The sequence below is a fragment of the Cetorhinus maximus genome, chromosome 2 (genome assembly GCF_964194155.1).
Source record: "Cetorhinus maximus chromosome 2, sCetMax3.hap1.1, whole genome shotgun sequence".
Taxonomy (NCBI): Eukaryota; Metazoa; Chordata; class Chondrichthyes; order Lamniformes; family Cetorhinidae; genus Cetorhinus; species Cetorhinus maximus.
This window is the reverse complement of record NC_135880.1, coordinates 72,368,627-72,394,051: the sequence shown is the minus strand read 5'-3', so window position 1 is coordinate 72,394,051 and position 25,425 is coordinate 72,368,627.

Below are 25,425 nucleotides of genomic sequence, written 5' to 3'. Positions count from 1 at the left end.
AAACCGAGGGGTTGGGAATCACACCACTGCTTATAAAGAAGGAAACAAATCAAAAACACCTTTCTGTTTATGCTTAACAGTTAGAGGAAGAATTAGTGCCCTTCCTGACGGTAACAGTATCTTAAAGCGGTGTCCTCCGGTTATCGACCCTCCTGCTGTGAAAACAGTTTCTCCCTATCTACTCTATCAAAACAACTCTGTCACAGTGATATGACGTGTGTATGTGTGAAATTAATCTTTAATTTCATTGGGTGGTCAAATATACATTGGACTGCTTTAAAAGGATTTTTAAAAAGCAAGCACAGGCACAGGGGGCATAGATTTCAGGTAAGGGGCAGGTGTAGACCTCTATGACTGACTTAAGAAGGTTGTCACAGATCACCTGGTATTACAAGTTGGACAGTCTCATTGTCACAGATCACCTGGTATTACAAGTTGGACAGTCTCTGGAAGTTTCCAATGTGAATTACAATTAAGACATGACAAGACAACCTCCTATGGAATTTCACACCTGTTGATATGAAGAATTAGTTCAAAGATTTACTGAAACACCCCTGGCCCTCACCATTTGCATTTCTATAAAGCTACCTTTCAAGTGGACACAGACAGTCTACTTGGACCATAAGGAAGATGTTCTTCCTATCTCATCAAGATAGAGGATGGATCATTCAGGAGTTAATGGCTACAGAATTGGGGCAGCTGCCGCAAAGGCGCAATGGGGAAGGGTCGCTGTCTAAGACCTTTCTGCCACAGCGCACCGAAGGACTGGGAACTGTTTAGAGCCCCTCGGGCTGTACAGCTCAAAATGAAAGGCTGTAAATGATTGTAATATTGTTTGTACTGACGCACCTGGTGATACATTTTGTAAAAGTTGAACCGGATTGTACCCTTGTAATGGTGATTTTGAAATGGTTTGGAATGTGATTGAAGATATTTTATGAATAAAGTATATTTTTGCAAAAAAAAAAAGTTAATGGCTACAGAATCTAATCACCTTGACCATAAACCAATAGCCAAGGTCTTTCCAGATTTGAGCAAATCAATCACCTTCTGAAATCACTATGGGGAGAGAGGCCATATGACAAGAATAGCCATATTTGAAATGTCTTTTAGTACAATACCCAAGCTGCTAAAAACAGGACTCTGGAATAAATCTGTCAAAGAAGCAGTAACCCCAGCTCTCTCTCCCCTCTATTTCAAGTTCAAGACTATCTCTTACAGTTTGAAGTCCATCATAGCGATAGGGAATTTTCAAACAAAAGGAATGTCAGGTGAAAAAATCATTGACTTTAGAAAAGATGGATTACGTTTAAAAAGAGACTGTCTCCAGAAATTTCAGTTCACATCCGCTTCAACTCCACTGGAATTTCAAGGCCACTGTGGAAAAGTCTGCCTCAGTCACAGATACCAGCATAGGGCACATAAACAGTAAACACTGTTTTTTGCCTTTTATCATTGAATTTTAATTTGGTCAAGAAGTAACCTCCTACCGTATAACTTGTTATTTTACATTCTAGTGTATGCATTTGTGTGTGTGTGTGTGTGTGTGTGTGTATGTGTGCGTGTGTGTAGATGTGTATGTTGTGAAGGTTGGGATGTGGGTCTACCTTTTAAAATATCTTTATGTCTTTACCTGGGTGGGGTTTCAGCTTGATAAAAACTAACTCCTTTGTGTTTTAAATTCAAGAAAGCCTGTCAGACTGGTTTCTTTGCAAACAGCAGATAAATGGTTAAGCACAGACATTGAATTAATACCTTCACCCTTATAAATTTCAAAAAACCCTGCTACGATCAATCGAGGAGTGGGAGAAAAAGGGCAACTCTTGACATGTGTCCTCACCAGTTGTAAGATCATATTTAGTCAGATTTATTACACACCTGAGGCCATTTCTGGCAACTAGTGACACTGGGTCCCAGGTTCCAGTAGAATGGCTTACTGAAATAACAGTAGAAAGTGCTGGAAAAACTGAGCCAGTCTGGCAGCAGCTGTGGAAAGAGAAAGAGAGTTAACATTTCGAGTCCAATATGACTTTTTCAGAACTGGAGAGAGGTAGAAATGTGATGGGTTTTATGTTGTTGAGAAAGGGAGGAGGGGCAGGTGGAACAAAATAGAAGGTCAGGGATAGGTTGGAGGACGGGGGAGGCGATTAAATGACAAAGATGTCATGACAAAAGGAGTGGTAATGATAGTTTTAAAGACAAAAGCTTTGGTCCAGAGTGGGTGTTAATAGCAGAATAAAGGTCAGCAGTGTCTGAAAGGAAAAATAGCATCAAAGATGATGCTTTGCATACAGAGGCTGGTGGGGTGAAAAGTGAGGACAAGGGGAACCCTAGCATGGTTCTGGGAGGGAAGGGAAGAGATGAGGGCAGGAGTGCAGGAAATGGGTTGGAGATGGTTGAGGGCCCTGTCAACCACAATGGGAGAGAATCTTCAGCTGAGAAAAAAGGAAGACGCCAGAAGTGCCGTTGTGGAAGGTAGCGTCATCTGAACAGATGCAACAGAGATGGTGAAACTGGAAGAATGGAATGGAGCCCTTACAGGAAGCAGGGTGTGAGGAGGTGTAGCCTAGGTAGCTGTGGGACCAGAGGGCTTAGAATAAATATTTGTAGACAGTCTATTATCAGAACTGGAGACAGAGAAGTCAAGGAAAGGAAGGGAAGTGTCAGAGATGGGCCATGCTAAGGTGAGAAAGGGGTGGAAATTGGAAACAAAATTGATAAAATTTTCCAGATCCAGATGAGAGCATGAAACTGCACCGATACAGTCATCAATCTACCGAAGAAAGTTGTGGGAGGGGGCCTGAGTATTGGATCAAGGAATGTTCCACATACCCCACAAAAGACAGGCATAACTAAGGCCCATAGCCACATCTTTTATTTGGAGGAACTGAGACAAGTTAAAAGAGAAATTGTTCAATGAGAGAACAAGTTCAACCAGGTGAAGGAGAGTGGATGGGGATTGCTCAGACCTCTGTTCAAAGGAAAAGCAGAGAGTCCACAGGCCGTTCTCGTGGGCGATGGAGGCGTAGAGGGATTGGACGTTCAGAATGAAGAGGAGAAGGTTAGGGCCAGGAAACTGGAAATTGTTGAAATGATGTAGAGCATCAGAAGAATCACGAATGTAGGTGGGAAGACACTGGACAAGGGGAGAAAAAATTGAGTCAAAATAAGAAGAAATAAATTCAGTGGGGCAGGAACAGGCTGAAACGATGGGTCTACCAGGACAGTCCTGTTTGTGGATTTTGGGAAGGAGTAGAAGCGGGCTGTGTGGGGTTGAGGACTATGAGTTGAGAATGGCTCACTGCCTGATTTTCCTTCCCACCTGCCACAGTTATGCTGGGGAGTGGGTGTAATTGTGGAGGGAAACCTGCCATGAGAAATGCTATTACAAAACTGTATGAAACACTGCAAATTTGAGATTTTCATTGATGCTATATGGTAAAGATTGTTTTCAAAAAGCAAAACAACAGTTTAGGTGTTATTGATTCCTGATCAACAGAAATCAATCTGACAGATATGCCTGAGACTAAGGCCTGAATGTTCAGTCAATACTCCAATTGTAAAGACCAGCTTTTACTGGTCAATGTAATTTAGCAACTAAAACCAGCTCAAAATAGAAAGCATTACTGGAATGTAATACTGACTACCCTGACCTTGAATTGAGATTTCTCCTTCTTTAACAAGGAGCTAAATGAAGATTTAACTGCCTTTTGGGAGAATTGCTGCAAGATTTTCAGTAAGTAATTGATGTGAGTGAATTAAGAAGAAACTGCTGTTGCAAGGTTAGCCTCAGCTTGTTCTAAAAAATAACTGCAAAGATTTAAAACAATTAAGATTTGCAATATAAAGTTAAGATTCAGTATTTGCAATGTAAAGTTAAGGTCAGTGTAAACTTGATTTAAATAAGGGGAAATTCCTGTTTCAATGAGTTTGGAGCAGGGAATTTCCCTGACTTTTGGTGTAGATATGTTTTTGCTAGACATTCACAACTGAGTAGATATTCTGTTTCAGGCATGGTTTGGCTGTCTGTGGAAGCTCATGCATGCTGAACAAAAATTTTAATGCATTGATGTATCTAATTAAAGGCATGCAGCAGTCATATTTTATATAGGAGGCCAAACTTACCTATTGCAGCTGTGCCAACACAAAGAAAGAGCATTCCGCTTAATCCCATTCCTCATCCCTTTTAATTTTTTCTTGTTCAAATATTTATCCACTTTTTGTTAATGGGCACCATGGATTCTGTTACCATAGAATTGCTTAGAATATAGCACAGAAACAGACCATTCAGCCCAACTGGTCCATACTGCTTTTTATGTACACCACGTGTGCTGGTCTACTATTTTTACCTACCTGACAGGATAAATTTATTTAGTTGAACTTAATCCTCTACTAGAAGTGATTTTAAATCATTATAAGAGCATAGGCAGTTATAGTAGCATAGAATTGTCCCAGAATTGCACTAACTGTGGAAGTGGATGGGTAAAACGTTTTACCCGTCGGCCACAATGGTAGCTTCTCACGCCATATCATCCCAAACCTGCTGCATTAATTAAGCATGCCTGGGAAACATGCTGTTTCCATGGCAGGCAGGCTCTCATTTGCCTGCCATGCTATCACCTCGCTGCTTCATCGTGCCAGGCGCCACATTTAAAGTGCAGCCACGCGCACACATCTCATTGATTCCAGCCCATGAGTGCTGCATGGAAGACAGGATGGTCCTGAAAGGCAAGAAGACTGCAGCCCCCAGGTTTAGTGATACATCCCTTGAGTGCCTTTTGGATGCAGTGGAGGCTGGCTGTTATGTCCTCTACCCCCACTCTAGCTGCAGGATGGGCAGCAACACCACCAATTCAGTTGGGAGGCAGCGGCATCGGTGGTCAGCGCTAACGCACTGCAAAAAAGGACAGCCACCCAGTGCTGAAAGAGGATGAATGATCTCTTCCGTTCTGCCAGGGTAAGTCACTCTTCTCATCACTCTCAACTCACACACTATCAAACCCATCACACATCAACAGAGCCTTCACTCACTGCCAGTTCAAGGGACATCACCATTCACTGTCTCACACACACCTTGATTGCCCTCATCACGTCCATGGCACCACTCATCAAGGCACGCTTATCATCTGGTCTGGCAGACATCCTGCTTACACCGTCTATTCATGCAGGACAAGCTGGCACACAACAAAAGGGAGAAGTTGCAGACTGGTGGAGCAATGCCTGAAATCAAGGTCCTCACAGACTTTGAAAACAGAGCCATCCAGCTGGCTGGTGAGGATCTGGACCAGTCCTATGCTGACGGTGAGGTTGGCAGTGGTCTACCAAGTGACAGCCTAACAGTGTAACACCCATCAGACAACCATGCTGTGAGTGGTGTGTCCTCTTTCACAGGCCACTGCCATGCATTAATTATCTCTCCTTGCTTTCGCAGGCACATCTGGGAAACTGCCAATATAGCCCATGACCCAGGGCCTCCAATCAAGCCCCGAGGGAATCTCAGAAGTGGAATTTGCTGAAACCCTACTTGAAGACCCATCATAGCACTCAGCCACACCCTCCACTAGTGCAGAGACACACACCTCAGTGAGACATAGCTTTAGAGTAGGGATAACAATCTGGTGAGCACATCGCACTTTCTGATCCATGGCAGGCAGCGGCAGGGACTTCCCAGGTCCCTGGCACTTGGAGGACTGCTGGAGGCCAGAGCGTTGCTGAGTCTGAGTCAGATGACGAGCCTCTGGACTCGATCATGTCACAGTTGGTGGAGCTGCAAAGGCAAGCTTGGGAACATCAGGAGGAGATGTCCGTTGCACTCCTCAGGTTGCAAGGCACGATGGAGGAGTCTGTCCACCTTCACTCTGAGGTGATAGTGCCGGCATGCCAACGCACTGAGGTCAACACTGGTAAGATGGCAGCTGCTATGGAGACCTTGGTCCAGGGCATCGCTCCTGCACTGCTGCACGGCTGAACTCCACCACCGACCCCACAGTTGGCCTCCAACAGTGTATACGCAAGAGGGGTGCAAGGTAGTCCGATCTTACTCCAGCTACCCCTTCTCCTCAAGGAGTCGGCCAGAGGCCCTCGGGCTTCCTAGGGGGGAAGATCAGCAGGTGTATCCCCCAGGGCCATCCATCCAGGTGCCTCTGAGGGTTTCCGGCCCATCCAAATCCCCTCTTCCTGTGGCCTCAGCAGCTCCAGCTCCACAGCCCGAGGAGGGTATCACTACCACATAATAGGACCCCAACAGCAGGCTGGGGTTCTCCAGGTCTTGGCCCTCCAGAGGACGCTCACCAAGGTCATCACAGACATGGCGTGGGTTGCCTCCATCTCCACTGTGGATGTCCGGGGAGCACCAAAACGTAACGGCAGGGCTAGGAAAGTTAAGAAGAATTAGTTGCACAGCCCGGGCACGGGTGTTAATCACTTGTACATAATGTTCACTATTGTAAATAAACTGCCAAGAATGTCTCGCTGCCTATGGCTCCTTGTTCTGATGAGCAGTGTTCTTGTCACTCAGATGTGAAACCTTTCAGCACAAGATAAAGGCAGGAGTCTCAGTCCAGGGCCTCTTCCCTGTGCTTTGTGCAGCCTTCAGAGCAAAGTGATGGTCCGGCCTCACACTCCCTGGACATATTCGTGATGCCTGCACCTCGATGGTGCCTGTCATTGCTGCTAGAATGTAGCAGGCAGGTGTCACAGAGTTCCTTCGTTCTCTCTTTGTGCTCTCAGCACCATTAAGGTGAGGCTGGCCTCCATCTCTTCAGCATCTGTGACCAGTGAGACTGTGAACCTGAAGGGCTGAAGTGCTGAAGGCAGACAAATGATCAGGTGCTTTTAAAGTTTCACAGCTGCGTCTCCATGATATGACCCTGGTCACTGAGTGCAAGCGAGCTGCCCTCGGCCAAACGGGAGTCAGACATTCTCTGTGGCTCTTTGAAGATTTATGGAGTGTCCTCCCTCCATGTCGTCATCATCCTCCTGCAATTGAGTGACTATTAGGGCCTCCATTGCATCTCCATGACAGGAGCATTCTCACAGAGGGTATGTGCTGCCATAGGCTCCGAAACCTCATTTTCAGCATCCCGATAGTCTGCTCCATCAAGTTGTGAACTGCAGCATGAGCCTCGTTATACCATCGCTGTGCTGCAGTCTGAGGTCGTCGCATGTGTGTCATCAGCCGCGTCCTCTGTGGGTAGCCCTTGTCCCCAAGGAGCCAACCCTACAGCCTCCCTGGACCCTGGAAGATGTCAGGGACCTGTAACCGACTGAGAATGTAGGAATTGTGCACACTCCCTGGAAACCATGCACAGGCCTGCAGGATGCATTTGTAGTGATCACACGCCAGCTACACATTCAGTGAATGGAACCCCTTGCGGTTGACATAATTGACCCCTTATTGCAATTGAGATCTGAGCGCCATGTGAGTGCAGTTGATGGTACCCTGCACCTGTGGAAAACCCGAGATCTGGGCAAATCTAATCGCTCTTGCATCCTAGCTCTCATAGCCCCGGGCGAAATGCACAAAGCTGTGAGCTTTTACAAAGATGGCATCCATGACCTCATGGATGCATTTGTGGGTGGAGGCTTGTGAGAACCCACAGTGGTTACCTGTGGAGCCCTAAAAGGAAACACTGGCATAAAAATTGAGCGCAGCAGTCACTTTCACGGCCACTGGCAGTGAATGCCCTCCATGTCCCCGTGGCGCCAAATCTTGCAGTAGCTGGCAGATGTGACCAACCAGTTCCCTAGCCATGTGCAGTCTTCAGCAACACTGGTTGTGGGTCATCTGCATGAATGAAAGGCGACGTCTATAGACCCTGGGTCTAGCTAGGTGCCGACCAACGACAGCTCGCAGGAGCCCCAGCCACCCCTTCTTCCTGAGGGTGCTGCTCCTCCCTCTGCGAAGCCAGATGCCTCTGTTGCTCCTTTCTCCATCATCTCCGCTCTCTGTAGGCCATGAGGTATATAGCTAGTTCACCAGGCTCCATGCTCCTGATGTACTCATTCTGTAGGATGAAAGAGAGAGATGTGTGGGTTAACCTGGGTGTACTAAGAACCTCTCTTGGTTAAGTCTGAAGGCCCCTTGATGCATTCCAGAGAGTGCTGGCCACCACTTGGATGGCCAGAGTTTAGTGCGTTGCATGGCTGCCCGAAACCCCAACCACCTCCGCCCCACTCCACCTGACCGATTGGCAGCAGCTTTGCCCATTGGACTGCATGCTGTGCTCTCAGCTCAGGTGCAAGAATTCTCCTAACCTGCACTGCAAGGCTGCACTGTTAGCTTGAACCATGGGGGAGACTGGTCCAAACCAGGATGATGACATTGCAAGGGGCTGTGATTGCCTCCACCAGTGACTGCTCCTTGGCCAGCTTTTGCAAGGAGGTTGTACAACATATGCAGTCGTCCAACTGTTCTTCAGTCTATTTAATGCTCATTAGTTTGCAGTCTGTGCCCAAGGGGTGGAAAGCTCTGGAGCACTTGAGGGCACTTTCGTGCCTCTGTGTTGCTTGAGTGGGAAGATAAGATAGAGACCTGACTTCATGCATGTCAATGTGGCTGTGTCTGAACTGTCTCAGCTGCAGAAGAATGGTCACTTTATACAAGGTTTCCCTAATGCGTGACTGTTCCCTCCCCCCACCCCCACATGCTTGTGCACTGCTTCAACCATAGGGCAGCACTTGTCCCCCACCCTCCAATGCACCTCAACCGCAGGACAGACCTTGCCCCCTCTCCACTCCACAAAGTCGCCTCAATCTTGAAGTCCAACAGGCGACCCTCGCGAGCGCTGTGCAATGTCACTGTGCACTCACCTCCGAGTTCTCCTCAAAGCGCAGCCCGCCAAGTGCATGCCTTATATATGCTATTGTGAAACACATCAGTGTGCAATCCCCCAGACATGGACGGACGATCCAGCGTGGTGGTATGATTCTGGCAGGCTGGCCATATAATGACATTCAGATGTATTACAATGAGGTTCCCGATGTCCGATGGCAGGAAACACGGCCCACCATCAACATGTGGAGCAGGCGATTGCAAACTCGTTTGATGCCGGCATGAAACCGATTTCTGGTCTTCTTGCCATATTGGCCGCTCACACTGCCGAGCATGTCCGTCTCCAATGGGCAGAGAAAATTCCGCCCTTGGGTCTTAAAATAAAGTGTCCTTCCTCCCATGTATATATAGGCTAAACAAAGATATCTCAGAATAAAATATATTTAGTAGGTATGTTATAATAGAATTAACTCTCCTGAGGAACTATCTCAGTACGTGGAACTCCCCATCTAAGATTTCGAGAGAAGTTGGGACCCTGAGATACAAAGAGTGCGTCTACAACTTTTATAATGATTACGTAATAATATTTTATTACAGGAATAACTCCTGATTTACATCACAGTAATGGTTATAACATTGCAAAGTGTAAAATAATTAAAATAATCCAGTCCACCTAAAGAATAAATGCAGGATCAAATCCGTCTAAGGAATAAATGCAGGATATCACAAACAAAGAGTATACTAGGTTTATACTCACAACCAAAGTATAAAGCGTAGTTTTGTCTTGTCTCAGCTAAACATGACAAAATCTTATCTAACACCTCTACTTATTGCTGGCCTGTAATGGCCAGGCCTGACCCCAAAGCTTACTTAGAGGCCAAATTTAAAGAGAATTACTTGCCTTAAGAACAAGCTTATCATTGAAACTTGTTATCGGGTTTTTAGCTTTCCTTAGAATTCTTTTGTCTCGACTTTTGAGGATCAATCAATCTGTGTGCAAGTCCTTCCCCAACTTGTAACAAACGTTCTCAAAGTTTTGGCTTGCAACAAGCAGTCTCAAGGTTAGCTACATTATTTTTGATTTTATCTTTGTTTTGTGTCTAATTGTTTGTCATTTTGTGCTCTCTGCTCTTGGCAAAAATTCAAGTTCCTCATCAGTTGGTTTAAGGACTGGACTTCATTAAATTCCTTAACACGTGAGTTTCCTCCCTTGCTTCTTCATCTAACCCTATGAGCATATCTTTTAATTTCTTTCTCCCTCAAATGTTTATCTAGCTTCCTCTTGGACCTAGCAATGCTATTTGTCTCAACTACTCCTTGTGTCCTGCATCAGATTGTATTATGTCACTAACCAAGAGTTAGGTGGGTTGGTATGCTAGTCATCTTCCTCAATGGTGTTCTGGTCACATCCACATTCGTTATCCAGCCTCTCTTTGAAGAGTTGTGCAATTTCTAGAATTTTCTCCTGCGGCTATAGGTGTCGAACTTTTTCCTGGAAGACTAGCTCAGACCATTCTGGCTCAACTTGGGTTTCGAATGCAACAAGTGAATTAAGGAGCTGCAGCCCTATACAAACTTCTCTGCTTAATAAAGAGCAATCTTGATTATGAATAACGGATAGCGTGTCGGTAAATTCTCTTCCATTACATCGAAGTGTGGCAGTCAACTGCCCTTGCAGCTTCAGTGGGATACACCTGGACCATGGAGTTGAATGGTAGATGGCTGGAGAAACACAGGGTTCAGTCACTGTACTGTATCAGAAAGAATTGGCAACCCTGTTCCTGTGTCTAATTTAAAATGCACCTTGTTGCTGTTGACCATGATAAATTCCCCTTGGACTTTGCAACCTCGCCCAAGAAAAGAACTTCATGTTGGTCAGTATCTTCTATTTGCGACCGCTCCCTCTTCATTCTGGGCCTGCTTTTTAGTGGGTACGCTGGTCCTGCTATTGCTCACAAACTGGACTGAGTCAATGGTCTGACTCCACAAAGGTTCTCTATCACACTGGATTAAAACTCAATTCTGTTTCCATAGCTCAGCGCTTCTCACTAATTGCACTGCCTTGGATAATGTTAGACCCTCCCTATGCTGCAAAAAATCAGATAAGGCTTCAGCGAGCACTCCCAACACAATGCAGTCTTGGATGAGGTCATTCTTTAGATCTCCATACTTGGAACTATCAGCCAAACAGTGCAGGTCATTAACGAAAAAGTCAATATTCTCTGGATCCCTGAGTGTACCTGTTAAACCTTGCCTGATCTATAATACTGTTCCTCTGAAGACTAAAATATAAATCAAAGGCCTTAAACTTCCTCACAGGTTGTTGTGTCCTCATTAACACCCTGTCTTATTAAAACGTCATCTGTGCTGCTGCCAATGGAATAGAAGAATGTGTTGACCTGTTCTTTATTCAGGCTTCCATGCTAACCCCAAAGCGGTCCTATACCTGTTGAATCTGCAATGCCAGTTTTGCCAGTGTGCTGCTTGGTTAGGGCCTTCCATGTGGTAGAGATAGGACTTTCTCCATGATTGTCTGTTATTTTTAATCGATTGTCTTGGTTCTCCATTGCTTTTTTCTGTGATTCTCAGCCACAGTTGTTCTCTGGCTGCCTTATATTCAATGGCTTTCATGTTCTTGCCACCATCAATTTCATTGGGGATCTGTGCTATTTGGTAGGTTTACTGCTGCCATCATGAAGTATCATTGCAAATGGTCCCAGGCTGTGTTTAACATAGACTACTAGATTCAAAGCCTCTGGGAACTTTCTAACATTTATTAATCATATACAACTATGTACAGGGATAGATAAGCACAAGGTTCCCTCCAGGCCCTGGTCACACATGACCTGACATCACTGATGATGTATATTAGCTATCAGCATAATAGCTATTGACTCCTTATAATACATAAAAGGCTTTCCATATGAAATGAATAGAAAGGAAGAGATTAAAACTGCATATATTGCTGTCCTTCTAGATACCAAACAACCAGATTTACAGATGGTGCCTTTGTGGTGCTATTTAACACAGTGAGTTTCCATGGTTGGCAGTCAATAGCACCCTACTTAGAGAAAATTCATTTGAAATGCCTGGAGGAGGTAACTGACATGAATGCCAAGAGAACCTGGCTGCAAATAAGGAAGAAGATGGTAGACCCAAGGAGTGGTGCCAATCTAATACTACCCAGCAGATTCCAATAGCAATTATGCATGTCACAAGGCTGACCTCAGAACCTCTTACTCCTTTATTGCAGGTCCCTTCAATTAAATTCCAGGCCTGCATGTTTGCAAAGGTTAAGTGGCCATTTGGATCATTCAAACTGTGAATTTGCATTCTTAAATAAAAACAGAATGCTAGAAATACTCAGTAGGTCAGGCAATGTTATTCTTCACAATATTACCAATTACTCTAGCTAGATTGTGTTCTAGTACTTGCCTCTTAGTCATGCCTTTAAGAACAGTTATATCAAGTTTCCTTTGTGGCTTGACTTTGTGCCAAAGCACCTCCGATTTTATCTTCAAAAACACAATATTTGTGACAAGCCAATGGTCAGAACACCATTCTGCATCTTCGAGGGAGAGAGTAGAGCACAAGACCTTGAGATATCTTTGTCGTACAATAACGTTTTTCAACATGCGCCAGTGTTTGGATCTGGGGTGCATCCATGTTCTTTTCAGCTTGCCTGCTTGCTGGAAAATTGTTTTTGTGAAGATTAGGTCAAGATGCTGCACTTACAGAGAAGGAGCTGACCGTTGGAGTTTGCTCTGCCAATACCAGGGTGTCCTACTACTCCTCTCCATGTTTAACATTCTTGCCCACTTGCACAAAGAAATCACCAAGGTTAATAAGTTTGTCCTGGTGGGGTACTATAATTACCTTGCTGAGGTCATCATAGAATGCTTCGATGGCCTCAACTCTATGTGTCATTGTTGGAGCATAGGTGCTAATGAGTGTTGTATGCTGGTTACTGGCAAGACGTAAATGAAGATCCATGGCCAAAATTTTATGTCTCATGGGCGGGTGCGCGCCTGACCCGAACGGACGTAAAATAGCACGAGATCATAGGCAAGCATCCCGATGTCATCCCGCACGCGAGCAATCTTCAGGTCAGCAGGTGCGTGCGGCTGTCGAAGCCGCACCCGCACCAGCTAACAATTAAAGTGCAACTTAAGGCCATTAAAAAGCCAATTGTACTTGATTTTACATCGCCTGTGCAATTTCATGCTCATCGCATGAGCAAAACGGGCAGGTGGGCAGCCCACTTTTAACGAAACCTGATCCAAGGGTGGGATAAAATGGGTCTGCAGCATTGCCATTGTGAGTAGTGAGGAGATAAGGAGATATTTTGCTGCTGGTTGCTTATTTGAACTTGACCGCTTCATCTCTGTCCTGGGATTCAGTTTTAGCATTTCTACGCTTCATGTCAGAACTAATTGGTGTCTCTAAGGCCCCTGGAGGATTTTGACCATGTGGACCCTTCCAGGCACCAGACAGCCTTCTCTTACCCTGGTAACAGGGATTGTGGTCTCCGCTGGTGTCACCGCCCCCACCCAGCCCTTCCCGATCATTGAAACGGCAACGTTTCACGGTGGGTGGACCTTAATTGGCCATCCAGTGTGAAATCTCATTTTCATATCCGCTTCCGCTCCCGCTGACTTGGCGCACATGCCAAATGGAAAATTCAGCCCCTTGAGTCAATTGCTGATCCCTATAGGAAGTGAGCCAAGCTTGCGTGCTAGTTCAGATTGAATGGCGAAGCCCACACCTGAATGTTGAGGCTGGTCCCTGGACTTGCCAATTCAGTAGAATGTGTGGCCTGTACCAACCTCCTCAAGTTGAGACTCCTCAGCGAGCCTTGTTTCACTTAGGGCCACTATGTCGATGTTATAGCTGCCCAGCATTCTGGCTATGAGGCCTGTTTTGCACTCTAGTCAAGTATTATTGTTTAGAAATGTTCTGATATTCCATAAATCGAGCTTCATTTGATGACTAGTAGCCTTGATCTTTACATTTCGACTTCAGTGAATGGATGAACAGCCAGGAACAATAACCTGGCAGGTACAGGGAGAACAGGTAGTGTTTAGGATTCCTTTTCTTCCCCATCCCTGGACTAAGGAGAGCAGTGTTGTACCAGAAATGGTCTTCTCTGTTGCCTCAGGTGGATATGGACTCCACATCTGCCCTGGTCTTCAGCCAGAAGTGCCGAGTGGATGATCTAACTCGGCCTCCTCTGAAAGTCCCCAGCATCACAGATGCCAGTTTTCAGCCAATTCGATTCACTCCACCTGATATCAAGAAACGGCTGAAGGCACTGGATACTGCAAAGGCTATGGGCCCTGATAATATTCCGGCAATAGCATTGAAGACTTGTGCTCCAGAACTTGCCGCACCCCTAGCCAAGCTGTTCCAGTACAGCTACAACACTGGCATCTACCCGGCTAAAAGGAAAATTGTCCAGGTATGTCCTGCACACAAAAAACAGGACAAATCCAAACCGGTCAAATATCACCCCATCAGTCTACTCTCAATTATTAATAAAGTAATGGAAGGGGTCATCAACAGTGTTGTCAAGTGGCACTTGCTTAGCAATAACCTGCTCACTGAATTTGGATTCCCCCAGGGCCACTCAGCTTCTGACCTCATTACAACCTTGGTTCAAATATGGACAAAAGAGCTGAACTCCCAAGGTGTGAGAGTGACTGCTCTTGACATCAAGGCTGCATTTGACTGAGTGTGGCATCAAGGAATCCTAGCATAACTGGAGTCAATGGGAATCAGGGGGAAAACTCTCCGCTGGTTGGAGTCATACCAAGCACAAAGGAAGATGGCTGTGGTTGTTGGAGGTCAGTCATCTCAGATCCAGAACATCACGGCAGGAGTTCCTCAGGGTAGTGTCCTAGGCCCAAGCACCTTCAGCTGCTTCATCAATGACCTTCCTTCCATCATAAGGTCAGAAGTGGGGATGTTCTCTGATGATTGCACAATGTTCAGCACAATTCACGACTCCACAGACACTGAAGCTGTCCATGTCCAAATGCAGCAAGGCCTGGATAATATCCAGGCTTGGGCTGACAAGTGGCAAGTAACATTCGCACCACACAAGTGTCAGGCAATGACTATCTCCAACAAGAGAGAATCTAACCATAACATTCAATGGCATTACCATTGCTGAATCCCTCACTATCAACATCCTGGGGGTTACCATTGACCAGAAACTGAACTGGACTAGCCATATAAATACTGTGATTAGAAGAGCAGGTCAGATGCTGGGAATCATGCGACGAGTAACTCACCTCCTGTCTCCCCAAAGCCTGTCCACCATCTACAAGGTGCAAGTCAGAAGTATGATGGAATACTCCCCTCATGTTTGTATAAGTGCAGCTCCCACAACACTCAAGAAGCTGGACACCATCCAGGACAAAGCAGCCCACTTGATTGGCACCACATCCACAAACATCCATTCCCTCCATCACCTACGCACAGTAGCAGCAGTGTGAGCCAACTACAAGATGCACTGCAGGAATTCACCAAGGCTCCTTAGACAGCACCTTCCAAACTCATGACCACTACCATCTAGAAGGACAAGGGCAGCAAATAGATGGGAATACCACCAACTGGAAGTTCCCCTCCAAGTCACGCACCATCCTGACTTGGAAATGTACCACCATTCCTTCACTGTCGCTGGGTCAAAATCCTGGAACTCCCTTCCTAACAGCACTGTGGGTGTATCTACACCACATGGACTGCAGCAGTTCAAGAAGGCAGCTCACCCCCACCTAGGCAACTAGGAATGGGCAGCAAATGCTGGCCCAGCCAGCGAAGCCCACATCCCGTGAATGAATTAAAAAAAGATCTGTGGAGAGTAACTGTCACCCTGAGGCCACCTGTGTGCAGGGTTATGACTGAAGACTGCCAGTAGCATCCTCTACCTGTTCATGTCGTCACTTCCCCATCACCACAGGGCTTGGTATGTCTGATGCTTTGGTTGATGACTTGCTGAACAACCTGCTTTCTCCATGTGTGTGTTCACTTTTCTGGCAGCTGCAATGACTCCTTCATCCTCTGCCAGTGAAGGCTGCCTCAAATCTTGGCTCCAACCCCAAAGTGCATGGGTAGATTCAAGGGGAACCGGGACACCCTTTGAAGAGATGTTTACTGTTCTCTCTACGATGGCCCCAGGCAGAGACACAAAGGTGACATAACCAATGCCGCCTGCTTAGTGCGAGAACGATTGAGAATGCCATCAATCTGCTCAACATGCAATTCTAGTGCCCTCCAATACCACCCTCAATTGAGCCCATTCATTGTCATGGTCTGCTGCACTCTCAATGCCATGGCCCTCTAGAGAGGTGTGAACCTTGAGGACAGTAAGGCTCTGATAGGGACAGCTCAGCAGGAAAGAGCTGCCCTCTGGGATGAGGACCTGCTTCATCTACCTCATGGCCCTCAACACTAGATCTGGGTTGACATTGATGAAACAAGAAGCAGCCCTGCCCTGGGTGCCCTGCCTCAGGCGCCCCTGTGACACATCACGTCTCTCTGTTGCTGTGGGAGTCTTTGGCACAATCAGCAGAGTTCTCCCTTAGGACAACAAACAGCCTCACTGATGGCTGCCGTGGAGAATCGAATGAGTCTCCCACTTCCTCTGATCCATTTAGATGGACTGTGCCATACCACTTATCCCTTAGGGAGAATTTTATACAGAAAAACACCTTTGACCACAAGTCCATTAGTCAGTGGTTTGCACGTAAGTCGGGCAGGAAAAGGAGGAGGTAGATCCTGTAAGGATGGTTCCGTGAGCAGATTGTCAAAATCACTTGGCAGAATGCCTCATCACCAGAACTCTCAGACAAGTACCAAGATGTAGCTTGGCTAATGGTGAGAAGGGGTTCCTGTTTAGAGATGTTCTGAATGCCTGGAGTCTCATCTCCTTAACAAAGAACAAAGAACAAAGAAAAGTACAGGACAGGAACAGGCCCTTCGGCCCTCCAAGCCTGCGCCGATCATATTGCCCGTCAACTAAAACATTTTGCACTTCCGGGCTCTGTATCCCTCTATTCCCATCCTATTCATGTATTTGTCAAGCTGCCTCTTAAACACCACTATCATACCTGCTTCCACCATCTCCTCTGGCAGCGAATTGCAGGCACTCACTACCCTCTGCATAAAAAACTTGCCCCACACATCTCCTCTATAGTTTTCTCCTCTCACCTTAAATCTATGTCCCCTAGTGGTTGACTCTTGCACCCTGGGAAAAAGCTTCTGACTATCTAAGGTGGTTGTCGTGGGGAAGAGACCATTGTCTACCTCTGAATGTGCCTTTGCAAAGCAGGTCTGGAAAAAATTGCAGAGGTTTTTGTTGGGGTTCATCTAAAACAGCTCCATAATGCAGGACTCTGTGCTATCTGAACTGTTCCCAGGGACGCACACCGAGATAAACATCAACTGCGACTGGAGGACCATCAACTCGGTGAAAGATACTCTTTGGTCTGCCTGAAACCTATTGGTCTCCCAGTGCAAAGAGTAATCCTCGATCAGGTGTTGCAGTCTGTCAAATTCCAAGGTCCTGGACTATGTGCTGAGGGACACACTAAAGCTTGGGTAGCCACCCAAAGGTGCAATGGCTGCTGTTTAAGGTCCTTTAGCCATTGTTCACTGAGTACATAGTACACTGAAACTGTGAAAAGCCCCTGGTGCTATATGTTTGACATGTAATGAAGATTGTAAATATTGACTGTCATTGTAGATATAGTAAGTGACATACAGTATTGGAAGAAACCGAGTTGTTTCACACTTTATGTAATGTCAACGTTGAATGGTCATGCAACATGCTTTTACAAATTTTATGAATAAAGAATATTTTTGGAAAAAAAATGTCACCACCTAACTTAGAGCAATATGAAGTTTCCATAAAAATAAGCTGCCTTGCATTAGTGAAGCCATGTGGGTCAAGGTAACTTGTCAATAAATTTCACCTTGGATTATAATTTAATAAAACAATATATGAATGAACATTATGTGCCATATGAAATATATATATAATGATAATACTCTTTAAATCAATATATTAAACAGCTCAAAGAAAGCTATGACTGGTTTTTCCAGCAATTGCATTTAATTAGTATTGGATTAAACCAATGAATAGCATCTGATAAATCCTAATTGCATTTGAATTCTGAATTTATACCATGGTATAGCCTGGTCTTCTCATTGACACCTTTTAGGGATTCACCTAGCAGGATTTGCACTTGTCCCATGCAAACAAGGATGAGTCTCCTAACTTCCCTTGACACCATGGATGACCCAGCTGAGACTGAGAAATGTCTTCTTCTGCTGTTATGTGGCCCAATTATATCGCTTCAAAAGAAAATTATTTTATTGTGTTTTAATTATAAAAACAAGGAAGGAATTATCATCACAAAAATTATGAGAACAGAATATTTTGATATCTGTCCCAAATTGAATGTCAGGCATTGATAAGAATGACCTGAACTAGAGGAATATCCTGTCTACAAACTTTCTTCTTGGGTGATATGTTTGAGAAGTCCTAGAAGTTGAACTGTTATCCTAGGCCAAACTGGATGTACAAATGTGCTATGATCTTTTATTCTGTTTGGTTTGTAAACAAAATGCCAGTCTCTTGACAAATCTAAGCCTGACAGTCCTTGATAATAAATTGTTGGAGGTACCTTGCAGGATAACCATGCAAGTACTGTGGTTAACTGTGTGCTGGAGATCCTTGACAGTGCTCGAAGCATTGCTCTTCCAGATAAATAAATGAAGAAAAATGAAGGGATTCCATATGGCACAGAAACAGGCTATTTGGCCTAATCAGTCCATGATGCCATTTATATTCCACTTGTGCCTCCTCCCATCTTTCTTCATCTAAATTTATCATCGCGATCCTGTATTATGACACAGCTGATGGTAAATGCTGAGTTGTTCAAATCCCAGAGGGAAACTTGAAATAACTGTCATAACCAATTTTTGCAACTTGTATGTCACGAGATGCATACTTTGAATTCAGTTATAATAAGACCACCAAGTCTCGAGGTTTTTTAGAAAACTAAATTAAACATTTATTAACACAAAAAAGATTGTAAACACATACATATGTCTACAAAATTACTACTACAATAACTACAAAAATCACCTAATTAATCTGACTCGCAGTAACACCTCCATCAAGGCAAGGGTAAAACACATAGATTTAAACAGACCCCTGGCAAAGCACACTCGGGACAGTCACATTCAAAATAAGTTTAAAAACAAAAAACTACTGCAGATGCTGGAAATCCAAAACAAAAACAAAATTACCTGGAAAAACTCAGCAGGTCTGGCAGCATCGGCGGAGAAGAAAAGAGTTGACGTTTCGAGTCCTCATGACCCTTCAACAGAACTCAACTCAACTTCAACTGTTCTGTTGAAGGGTCGTGAGGACTCGAAACGTCAACTCTTTTCTTCTCCGCCGATGCTGCCAGACCTGCTGAGTTTTTCCAGGTAATTTTGTTTTTGTTCAAAATAAGTTTCTTTCAGGGTCCTTGCAGACAGCGGCTTGAGGCTTACAGGCTGGAGGCTTTAGATCTTAAAATCCCTCTACCTTTTACCAACAGCCATCTCTTCCTTTATACATATTTTCCTCTTTGAAAGCAAATTCTCATTGTATCACTAGGTCTTTTTGAACTTTACCTCTTCTAACAATAAAACCCTTTCATGACACCAATTTTATTAGTAAGCTTTGGAAAAAGTAAACACATTGTTTGGCTTCTTCTGGCTAGATGTGATATTTCACCCATTCTTTTGAATGGTTTATTTAAAAATGCAAATTTCCCCATTTACCTTGTAATTTATCTAATTAACATTTCAAACCTACTTCTCTTCTATACATCAAAGCCTCTAGACCAGCTGGCTTTAATCCAATCAAGACACACACATACATATAGACACAGATACCATTAGAACTCTATTTTAAAATAATTTCCAATAATGTTATTGACATTCTTATATCTCCTTGACATCCTGCATGGTGCTTGCTTTTATATATCAACCTCAGGACCAGACTTTTGGCCCCAAGTTAGGTGTGCACAGTTGGGAGGTCTCCTGGCTCTGCGAAACTGACTTAAAAATGTCTACCCGGGGGTTGGATTTTCGGTCAGGAGGCTGGGGGGTGCAGGCTGAAGTAAGAGTTCCTTTGTTATGTAAACCGCTCCTTATCTTCCACCTTGTCCCAGATCTTTTAGGGATTTCTTTCCTCCATTTCTCTCCTCCGGCCACCCCTATGCCTGCTTAAAAGCTGTTGTGTCTGTACCTTTTTCCAGTTCTGATAAAAAGGTCACAGACCTGAAACATGTGTTTCTCCCTCCACTGATGCTGGATGACAAACTGCTGAGTATTTCCAATATTTTTGTTTATATTTAATTTTCTAATGGCACCCTCTGCCATCATTGCGATCATATTTTTATCCTGTTTCCCGCCTCATGGTTCTTCCACAATTCCCTAAATTGGGAACTCTCCCAAGTTCCCTCCTTAATAGACTTGTCTATAACTTGGCATGCTTTTCATTGTGTCTCCTGCTTCATTGTGTTAGCCAAGCATAAAGCTGAGCACTGGTATATGTGCTGAGCTGTCTTGCAAGATAGGATAATTCTGGCTCATCAGTCCTTGGCTGAATCTCCACCTGGGGGACTGGTACAGCTGGTGCCATGACAGAGAGAGAACCAGCTAAAGATACCAGACGGGATTCTTAACCCAGTCTGCTTGTCCCAGCCCATGAGTCTGCCTCCTATTTCCTTTCCTGCTGCAATATCTCTGAGCATCTGTTCTTCAGTTTGGCCAGCTGGATATTGCCATGTTCAGTACAGTTCCCTCCCTAGTAAGAGAAAGCAAGGGAATTGCTGTTGGAAAGGGGGCTTTCCAATTCTCCAGAATGAGAATGAATGTGCTGTGTTAGAAAGACTGTGAACTCTATTAACCATATTGTTAGTAAAGCTCTTTCGTTTGATCTACGATACCTGGTTAGTTGTGTATTCTAATATCATTCTTCACTAACATAAGGAGACAGGAATGTACAGGATTGGAAAAGACCACTGTACCCTATCATGTATCCAAAGTTCAAACATATCGATTCATATTCTTTACCCCTTTTACTCCATTTTCCGACCTGCTAAAATTATGCCTGTCAAATGAAACTCAACCATAACAATCATATTTGATCCAACCAGGGTCTGCAGTAGTATCTGTTCAATTCCTTCACTGGTGCCGGATTCTCTGGTACAGGTGGGTAGGATATCTGATGCCCATGAACAAATGTTAACTTGGCTGACCCGGACAAATCACTTGGGTCACCATGAAACCAGCTGGGAAGATGAGAGTCCTGTCCTGATACTTTGCTGGAAGTGATTTAGCTAGTTACAAAAATCCATCTCCAGAAGTATACCACATTCTGTCAAATTCCAGATGCTAAAAACTCATTTTTAAAAATTATCCACCACCCACCCCCACCCTGTCCTGTCCAGTTATTTTACCAATCATCTTAAATCAGTGTTGCATGCTTACTAACCCTCTGCCAGTGGAAACTGTCTCTCTCTATTTACTCCATCAGAACCCCTCAAAATATTGAATATCTCTATTACATGTCCTCTTAACTTCCACTACTCTAAGGAAAATAGTCCCAACTTCTCTAGTCTCTTCATATAACCAAAGTCAAATGTGTCATTCAGTTAAATTTGACACAGATTAATTATGCAAACTGATGAATAAAAGGGTTGAGGAAGAGTTTAATGTCCTCCCCTGTGATGAGTTTGGTGGCATAGTGGTATTTAATCAGGCGTGGCAAGTGGAGACCCCATTGCCTTCCTGCCTCCACTGCAATAAATCCATGATGGGAAGTCCTTTGGATGGCCTTCCTGCCTCATTGCCAATTGAGGCCCTTAATTGATGCCCACTTAAGGACCTCACCCGCCATCGCTGGTATTATGAACATACAAATTAGGAACAGGAGTAGGCCCCTTGGTTCTTCGAGCCTGCTCCGCCATTCACTAAGATCATGGCTGATCTGATTTTAACCTTAACTCCACAATCCTGTCTACCTACAATAACCTTTCGCCTCCCTTGTTTATCAAGAATCTATCTAGCTCTGCCTAAAAAATATTCAAAGATTCTGCCTCTGTTGCTGTGAGGAAGAGAGTTCCAAAGACTCATGACCCTCTGAGAGAAAAAATTCTCCTCATTTCTGCCTTAACTGGGAAACCCCTTATTTTTAAACAGTGACCCCTAGTTCTAGAATATCTAGAATGATAGTTCTATTAACCCAGGTCTCAGTGGCCCTTGATCTCCAAGAAGGCCTACCACTGTCCAGTTTAGTGGCTGAGTGGCACTTAATATGAAGGGTCTTCCCTAAAAAAGGCAACGCGGGGCTCTTGCCAGCTCTCTGGCTGGGTGATGAGAACACCGCCCCACCCAATCACCTCCATTAAATGGTCTGACAGCATCTGCGGAGAGGAACACAGTTAACGTTTCGAGTCCGCATGACTCTTCATCAGAACTAAGGAAATATAGAAATGAGGTGAAATATAAGCTGGTTGAGGGGGGTGGGAGGTAGAGCTGGGTAGAGGGCCAGTGATAAATGGAGGCAAAGAGGAGATTGCCAAAGATGTCATAGACAAAAGGACAAAGGGGTGTTGACGGTGGTGATATTAGCTAAGGAATGTACTAATGGTGGCATTAAGGGTAGAAAGCAGGACGAGCAAGTGACAGATGGCCCTAGTGGGGTGGAGATAATTTAGCCTATTTCGATCCCTTCCCCCCACCCCACCCCACCCCCACTAGGGCCATCTGTCACTTGCTCGTCCTGCTTTCTACCCTTAATGTCACCATTAGCACATTCCTTAGCTAATAGCACCACCGTCAACATCCCTTTGTCCTTTTGTCTATGACATCTTTGGCAATCTCTTCTTTGCCTCCACCTATCACTGGCCCTCTATCCAGCTCTACCTGTCCCACCCCCCTCAAACAGCTTATATTTCACCTCATTTCTACATTTCCTTAGGTCTGATGAAGAGTCATACGGACTCGAAATGTTAACTGTATTCCTCTCCGCAGATGCTGTCAGACCTGCTGAGTTTTTCCAGCTATTTTTGTTTTTGTTTCAGAGTTCCAGCATCCGCAGTATTTTGTTTTTACCTCCATTAAATACTGCCCAGAGTGTGTTGATTCTTTCTCCTGCCTAATCCTTTCTCTCACTTTAAAAGCACTGATGTCTGGGCATTAAACATCTCATCGCTGGACTGTAGAGAAGAAAATCAGGCAGAGAGAATTACATGGTGGTAACAGCACCTACCTGACTTTCCTTCCATTCAATTAATGTACAATGCAAGCAGTCTAGTTTTCCTCTGCCCACACTTGATGTCCAGAGAATGAAGACAAAAATCTATCCCATTTGATCTCACTAATGTTAGATAGCTGGGAACAGAGAGGCCTGGGCAGAGTAGGTGGAATGAGTGAGAAGCTGGGGCCAGTAGGACACATAGGGATTTGGGGGAATTGGAGGCAAGCAAGCCATGAAGAACTTAAGAAGCATATATTTGGAAGGTTTCTCTGTGTCATAGAAGTAATGAGAATCTCTATGGTGGGGCTTCAGAAGATCCTTAGAGATATTGTCCCCAAAGTTCCACCTGGGCCAAGGCTGGGAAGTGGGAAGGTTGCTTGCTAATGGCTGTTATTTGGAACAGAACATGGTTCTGTTGGGATTCTTGGGGATTGACATTTTCTGGTGCTAGGAAGGGTGGAGATGACAATTCTTCGCTCCATACCCCATACATGTGTCTGGAAGAGTTCTTCGACTACTCCAGGAATTCTGGCCTCAATGTAACTCCTGCCAGTTGAAAGGCCAAAACCTTTAGGAAACAAAGATGATCAATCTTGAAGGAGACAGATTACCGCAGTGTGAAAAATTAGGGTTCATGTTGGAGCCGGAGGTGATTTTGATGGATTAAGAGGAGGAGGTGGCAAAGTGGTATTGTCACTGGGCTAATAATCCAGAGGCCCTGGCTCATGCTCTGGGGATACATGTTCAAATCCCACCATGGTGGAGTTTAAATTCAATTAATAAAACCTGGAATTATAAGCTAGTGTCAGTAATAGTGACCATGAAACCATTGTCAATTGTTGTAAAAACCCATCTGGTTCACTAATGCCCTTTAGGGAAAGAAATCTGCTTTCATTAGCTAGTCCAGCCTACATGTGACTCCAGGCCCACAGCAATGTTGTTAATGCTTAAATGCCCTCTGAAAAGTCTGAGCAAGTCACTCGGTTGTATTAAACCACTACAAAGTCAAAAAGGAATGAAACTGGATGGACCACTCAGCATCAACCTAGGCACTAGAAACGACAATGGCAAATTCAACCCTGTCGACCTTGCAAATACTCCTAACTAACATTGATGGAATTGTGCCAAAATTGTGAGAGCTGTCCTGCAGACTAGTCAAGCAACAGCCTGACATAGTTATACTCATTGAGTCATGCCTTCCCAGACACCACCATCACCATCCCTGGGCATGTTCTGTCCCACTGGCAGGACAGACCCACCAGAGGTGGTGGCATATCTGGGAGAAAGTTGCCCTGTGTGTCCTCAATGTGGACTCTGGACCACATGATCATGGCATCAAGTTAAACATGGGCAAGGAAACTCCTGCTGATTGTCACCCAATGCCTTCCCTCAGCTGATGGACCAACTCCTCCATGTTGATCACGAGTTGGAAGAAGCATTGAGGTTGTCAAGGCCACAGAATGTACTCTGGGTGAGGGACTTAAATGTTCATCACTAAGAGTGTCTCAGTAGCACCACTACTGACCAAGCTGGACGCGTCCTGAAGGACATAGCTGCTAGACTGCATCTGTGTCAGGTGTAGAGGAAACCATCAAGAGGGAAAAACTTACTTGACCTCATCCTCATCAATCTACCTGTCACAGATGCATTTGTCCATGACAGTATCAGTAGGAATGACAACTGCACAGTCCTTGTGGAGACAAAGTCCCATTTTCACGTTGATGATACCCTCTGTTGTGTCGTGTGACACTACAACTTTGCTAAATGGGATAGATTTCGAACAGATCTAACAACTCAAATATTGGGCAACCATGAGGCACAGAGGGCCATCAGCAGCTGCAGAATTGTATTTAACCACAATTTATAACCTCAGAGCTCGGCATATCCCCCACTCTACCATTACCATCAAGCAAACGGACCAACCCTGATTCAATGAGAGTACAGGAGGGCATGCCAGGAGCAGCACCAGGCATACCTAAAGATGAGTTGTCAACCAGTAAAGCGACAACACAGGACTACTTGCATGCCAAACAGTAAAAGCAGCAAGTGATAGACAGAGCTAAGCGATTCCAACAGATCAGATCTAAGCTCTGCAGTCCTGTCACATCCAGTTGTGAATGGTAGTGGACAATTAAACAACTAACTGGAGGAGGAAGCTCCACAGATATCCCTATTGTCAATGATGGGGGAGCCCAGCACAGCAGTGCAAAATACAAGGCTGAAGCATTTGCAACAATCTCCAGCTAGAAGTGCCGAATGGATGATCCATCTTGGCCTCTTGCTGGGGCCCCCAGCATCACGGATGCCAGTCTTCAGCCAATTCAAT